The sequence below is a fragment of the Dasypus novemcinctus genome, chromosome 5 (genome assembly GCF_030445035.2).
Source record: "Dasypus novemcinctus isolate mDasNov1 chromosome 5, mDasNov1.1.hap2, whole genome shotgun sequence".
Taxonomy (NCBI): Eukaryota; Metazoa; Chordata; class Mammalia; order Cingulata; family Dasypodidae; genus Dasypus; species Dasypus novemcinctus.
This window is the reverse complement of record NC_080677.1, coordinates 35,787,614-35,794,805: the sequence shown is the minus strand read 5'-3', so window position 1 is coordinate 35,794,805 and position 7,192 is coordinate 35,787,614.

Genomic DNA, 7,192 nt, shown 5'->3' with positions numbered 1-7,192 from the left:
ATCTGCCTGCCTGTGGCTCCTGCTCTCATGCTCCCTCTCCCCTCTATGCTTGTTAAGACAGTTATTGGGCAGCTGGACAATCCACAGGTGCCTTAGTTCCTACCCATCTCCCCAGTCTGGTTCTACAGCCTCATCCATTCATTGAACCCCTGATATCTTTACAAAATAGATCCCACCCACCACCCCCCACTATTCTCCATCCTCTTACCCTGTTTTCCTTTTCTTTATGGCATTTATCATCTCCTGACATAGTACACAATTGTTTGTTTATTGTCTGTTTCCCTTTGCTGGCCTGTCAGCTCCATGAGAGCAGGGACTTTGTTGGCTCACTGCTGTTTTCCCAGCACCTGTAACACTGTTGAATGAACACTTAAGCAAATGACTCCAAAGGCAGAAGTGTGGCTGACACGTATGAATGAAACTGAAACCTGGGAAATCCTCAGGATGGATGCATGTTCTCTCCCCAGGGTCTGTCTCTGGGGCCACATGTTTGCTCATCTCTATTTTTCTATTCCCATCTGTTTTTTGTTTTTTTTTTTCCTTCTCTCTACAGGCTTAGATGGATGGACAGAGGCATAAAAAGAAGAAAGATGCCTTAAACCAGAAGTTTTCAAAACTGGTGTTTCATTGGAATTATAGCAGGATCATTTAAAAATTATTGACTCCCAAGATCTGTGGATGATATCATTGTCCATTTCCTGGTTGTATTATTGTACTAAAGCTTTCCTAGATATTGCCATTGAGGGAAACTGGCTACATGGAATCTCTTCACAATATTTATTACAATGGCATGCGAATCTATAATTATTCCAAAATTTTAAAGGTTAAAATATATTGATTCTGGGTCCCACTTAAGAACCCCTGAATAAAAATTTTCGTGGATAGGGCCCTGGAATCTATAATTTAAAAATCTATTTTTAGCCAGCCAGGCACTGAACTGTAGATAGGTTTTTAAGAACCTCTGCTTTAAACAACTTTTTCCTATACTACTGTGTAGGATTGGCTTCTTTAGCAAATGTTCACTGAGAGTAACTCTTAAGAGCTAGGCCCTGATCTAGTGCTGGGAGACTGTAGGGAAGAAAACTATCTCTGATCTCATGCAGCTGACATTTTTACAGTTGAACCTATGCATAGGAAAAGGGAAGGAAACAGCCTTTTTATCCATCCCATTTCGCAAGTATCCAGAAAACAGATTAGTACTATTATTGCTGGAATAGAACCCTAGATGTCAAAAGACCTAGTTCCTAGGCTTGCCTCTACCACCTAGAGACTGTGCTTCTTAGGCAAGGCATTTCCCTCCTCTGATCCTTGGTTTACCCAACAAAAACCTGAGATAATAACATCTACCCTGTGTACCTCTCAGGGTGTTATAACAATGAATGAGATAATTTAAAAACTCTTTGAAAATTATGCAAATATCAGTCACTATGCTGTTTCTATAGATTCTATAGATTGTATAGAACATTTTGATTATGAGTTCCCAACAGTCATGTTAACAGAAAAATTGGGTTCCAAATTTTAATAACATCCATGGGAGCAGATGTGGATCAAGCCATTGAGTGCCCGCTTCCCACATGGAAGGTCCCAGGTTTGGTTCCTGGTGCCTCCAATGCCTGGCCCTGGTACCTCAAAAAAACCCACAAAACTTTAGCTATCCTTCATCTGGTTTGACTTACGTGTGTTATAGCCATTGTGTCACCTTGAGTGTCTACAGTGATTATTACTGGTATTGGACCATTTAGTAATACCTGGTATTGCTCTTTAATTGCTTTCCTCGTTGAGCATATTCTCCCAACATCATTGTGAAATAATCAAGTGTGGGCTTGTTTTCTGCTTGCTATATGTTCCCCAAGACATCAGGCATAAAACTGGGCAGTTGGCACTCCGTAAAATACTTGTCAACAGGACAATTGAATGGATAAATTTGTTTGAATGATAACTGACAGTGTGTACCCTGTTTGTTATCATCAGCCATAGAAGCAGGGAGCCAGGATGTGGAAACTGTGTAGTTAGTGCCTGCTAATCTTACTCTTCTTTCCCACCCTCTCACTTTTTTTTGTGGAATCTGAGAGAGCTGGTTGACAGGCTGTGGGTGGGAGTAGATGGATCCAACAAGGACTAGAGCTTTAAGGCTGAGTCTGTCTGTCCTGCTACAGGATTGATCTCATAGTGAACAGTTGGGAGTGCATTGGAATGCATGAGTTTTATAGAACATGTTAAGGTGGAACATATAACTAACAAAGTTCTCTGGATTTTTAAAAGTAAAATACAGTAAGTTAGGTAATGCATAGACAAAAATATTAATACAAAAAAAATCTGTATGACTGCAACACCTTTTCTCTAAATTCTCAGGGTCATAAATCTTAATTGATTAGATCTCATAATCTATTTGAGAAATAGTAAGTAGAGCAGTGCCTACAAATTTTTTATAAAAGGGGAAATGAAGTCATAGCCAAGTAAAGTAACTTAGTCCTTGGGATTTACCAAATACAGTTATTAAAAATGGAATCTACCCTAATTTGGAATAGTTAGAAGCCTTTATTTCTAAATCCCTAAAGACAACAAGTGTACAGTGAAGAGTTTTGAATCAAATAGTATCCATCACTTCATTTACTTTAGGTGGTATAATTACTCTGAATTTTATAAGAGCACAAGATAGGTCATTTTTGTAGTTAGGCAAGCTAGCAAGAAAAGATGCATATTTGTGCCTTCTCTATGGTTAAAATCCATTTCCCTAAGTGTGTGTATGACCTTGAGTTTGCTATAAAGCATCATGGTCATCGTGATCTTGATCATTTGGATGTTTGTCTTTGCCTTTTTGCAATTTAATATGTCTGGGGAGTTTTAATAAGATCTGTTTTCACTAAGGAAGACCAAATTTGAATTGTGGTAAGCTATGCTGTGTTCCCAGCATAAGGGACAGAGAATCAAAATACCTTCCTTGGCCCAAACTCATTATGCTTTTGATTATGGGCTTTTCCTGTGGTTAGATGACCCCTCTCATATTCTTAAACCCCAAAGAAGAGGGGCAGGTCAGACCCCTAGCCTGTTAGACTCCTCCATACTAAACCCTTTAGACCGTTCCAGTGAAACTGTCCACTGGAGGCTGCACAAATCTCAGAAGCATATTATTATGTAGGAGGAATAAAGATTCAGTTAACGTGAATGCACACCTGAGAGCCTAGTGGAAGATGCTTCCAGATTTACGCCTACCAGCAACAGCCTCCTTTAGGGAGGCTTCCTTTGCTTCTCACCTGTCTCCCTTCTCCCCGTCTTCCTCACTTTTAGCTCCCAGGAGAGAGCTGCCGTTCCCCACAGATTTAGCCTCACGTTCTTTCCACAGTCTGAGCAAATGTGCGCAGTACTTCAGGCCTGACCTGTTATGCTCTGTCTCATAAACAGAGAAGTAGCTGCTCCAGCTTGAGTTCCTTCTCAGTTCTTAGCTAACTCTTCCTCAGAGACAAGATTAACCTCTGGAAAGGCAATTTTTCTCATTAGCATGATATTAATAGCCCTGCCTTTTAGGAATAGATTACCTTCTCCCCAGTTATGCTGCTGAGAAACATTTGACATTTTTCTGTCTGGGTTTTGGTGCAAGTTGGCTGTGGTTTTTCACTTTGATTCCAGAAGGAAGGGCTTCAACTCTATGAAATTCATTTGAGCAACTGATCACATTCTTTTGATTCTAGGTCTTTTATTGGCAGATGAGTGAGAGGAATTTGGAAATACATTCCATGACATCTAAGAAAATGGTTTCTAAGTTGTAAAGTGCTATAAAAGATAGTAATGATAATAATCTTTTGAACCTTCCAATTAATTTACTGTTTGTCTACCAAGATGTGGGGTAGAATGGAGGTGACAGGAAATCTTGAAAACGGGATTATTTGAATCTTTTGACCAGGGACACCTCTGTCAGAGAGTCAAACAGCATTTATTAAATGTACACTGTGCCTAGAGATTTGTGTAGAGATTCACTCACCGTCTATTTCTTGGGTGCCTACCAGTGTCTGGAAACAGTGGACAGTGAAGCATTTACAATCTAATATAGGAGATTGACATAACATACATAAAAATTAAGTAACAAAATAGGTCATAGATACAAAGCCACAACCGTCTCTCCATCTGAAAACTTTCAATGGCTCCTCATAGCCTACCAAATTAAGTAGAATCTCCTCAGCTTGGCATTTAAGGCTCTCCAAGTTCTCATTCTGCCCTATCTTTTCACTTTTTTTCTCCATTGTATCACTATAACAGCATTGTCCAATAAAATGCAATATGAGCCACATATCCAGTTTTATTTTTTTCATAATTACGTAAAAAAAGTAAAAGGAAACAGGTGAAATTAATTTTAATAGTATATTTTATTTACCTCCCATATATCCAAAATATTTTCATTTTAACATGGAATATTAAAAATACTAATTAAAGGCTTAAAATGTACAGGGTTCCTTTTTGGAACAATAGAAATGTTTTGATAATGGATGGTAGTGATGGTAGCACAATATTGTGGTCAAAAAGGGTGATCTTAGGTTGTATATATGGTAACAGATAAAAAAATTTTAAAAACATCTGTGGAACCACAGTACACAAACCGCAAACCGTAAGTTAAACCAGGGACTGCTGTTAATAGTACAATTATAAATTGTGCTTTCATCAATTGTAACAAATGTTCTACACCAATGCAAAGTGTTACTAATAAGGTGGTATATGGGAATCCTGTAATTTATGCATGGTTGTTCTGTAAACCCACAACTTTTCTAATAAAGAAAAAAAATAGAGATATTTTACATTTTTTCATACTATATCTTTAAATTTTGGTGTGCATCTTACATTTATAGCATATCTCAATTCAAACTAGTCACATTTCAAGTTATAATGACTGCTTTTTGGATTTTTTAAAAAGTCTGTCCCCTACCCTTCAGTCACTAACACATGTGGCTAGTGGTTACTGTATTGGGCATACTAGATAATCTATAGCTAGATTACCCTATGTAATCTAGCCACCACACAGACTTTTCCCATTCATAGAGAAGTTTATTTTTTCTCTCAATGTCACAGATATCATATTTTGATGTGACTATTTGTGTATTTATCTGTTCTCCACCACTCTCTACCATAAGGGACCATATCAGTTTTTTACCTGCTTCAGTGTCTTAAAACATTTCATGTGATGATGATAAGAGCCAAAGTTTTTTGAGGGCTTGCCACAGGCACTTTATTCACATCAATCATATTGTCATTTTAATCTCCACAATCTCCCTGAAGTACGCTTTTTAAAATATATATATTTATTTTAAATTTGTTTTTTTAAATTTTATTTATATTTTTATTTATTTTTAGATTACGTAAAATGTAACAGAAAAATATAAGGGATTCCCATGTGCCCCACTCCTCACACTTCCCACTTTTCCCCACATTAACAACTTCTTTCATTAGTATTGTACATTCATTGCAATTGAACACATTTTGGAGCATTGCCACACAGCATGGATTATAGTTTACACTACCCTTTCTCCCACTGCACTCTGTAGGTTATGGCAGGATATATAATGTCCTGTTCTGTCTTTGCAAAGCCATTCAGGAAATTCCAAGTCCCCAAAATGCCCCCATATTACACCTCTTTTTTTCTCCCTGCCTTCGGCAACTCCAGTGACCATTGTCTCCACATCAATGATATAATTTCATTGCTTGAATCACAATAAGTCTATAGTAGAGTACCTGTAAGTCCACTCTAGTCTGTATTTTATTCCCCAGTCCTGAGGATTCTGTGATGGTGATACCCACTCCACCTCTAATTGAGAGGGGACTTCGGTCCCATATGACTGATGGATGGGACTCTCTTGCTTGCAGTTATAAACTCTTTTGGTTCCTTGCTGTGGTGGTTGTTCATCCTCAACTCCTTGTTAGTTGTCCTGGGTGAGTCCAGTGAACTGGAGAGTAGGTGTTACAACTCTGCTGAGACTCGGGGTCCAGCTGGCACATGGACAGCCCAGAGATTTAAGTCTCTTGGACATATACTTACCAACTCCAGAGCCAACTATGGGTTCAATAAAAGGGACAGAAGAGGCATGTGTAGAGAAGTCTCATCTGAGTCCAACTCTGTCACACTTGGGAGCACAGACTCCAAAGTAGAGCCTACTGGCAATGCTGCCATGACTGTCTGCCATGACTGTAGGACATGGGCCAGAACCCTTAGGAGCCCCACTATTGGGAGTAGTGTCTACTTTGGCTATGAGATCCTGGTGAGATGCTGACTCATTTTGAAGTCTCTTAGCCATATAAGCTCATTTATCTTTACCATTTCCCCCTTTTATTCAAGGTCTTTTTCCATTTGCATCACTAGCCACTGCTTTGTAGTAATCCCTTGGTGCCAGAGAGGCTCATCCCCAGGAATCATGTCCCATGCTGAGTTTGGCTTAGAGAGTGGCCACATTTGAGCAACATGCAGGCTCTCAGGATATAACTCTAAGGCACCCTACAACACTAAGCTAAGTTGCAATTCAAGAGCAAAAAGCTCATAAGCATAGTCATCAACATCAAGGGCCCATCAATAAACCATCCTTCTTCACTAGTCATTGCCTCTGTATTTGGGGGATTGTTGCTGTTCCATTATAGAATGTGGCAGAGCTCCCCAGGATGGGAATTCAGTATTCTTTCAGTTGTTGTATGAGTCTCATGCCCTCAATGCCCCATGAAAGTTTGAACATATTTATATACCTTATATGTATGCCCAGGTGAACTTCCTCCCATGTATCTCCCATCAATGACACCTCACACCAATTATCCTCCCTTGCCATAGTTGTAACCCTCTGTGATCCAAAACTTCTTCAAAAATGAAGCCAAAAATATTGCCAAATTCAATTAATAGGAAAATGAGATAGTAATGATAGGTCTAAACATAAGAAATAAAACATATAATAATTTAGAAAAACTAAGACTACCATTTTGCAGATAGGGAAACTGAAGCTTAGAAAGGTTAAGGAGCTTGCCCAAGATCATAAATTGCAGTACCTGGAATCGAACAAATATAATCTGATTACAGATTTACGCTCTTTTATTTTTAAATTTGGAAATATAACACATGGAAGAATAAATAAATGATAAATATATGGTATAATAAATTATTTTAAAGCCCACAACTGTATAAATACCTCCTATGTCAAGAAATGGATAATTCACAGAGTCCCCACCC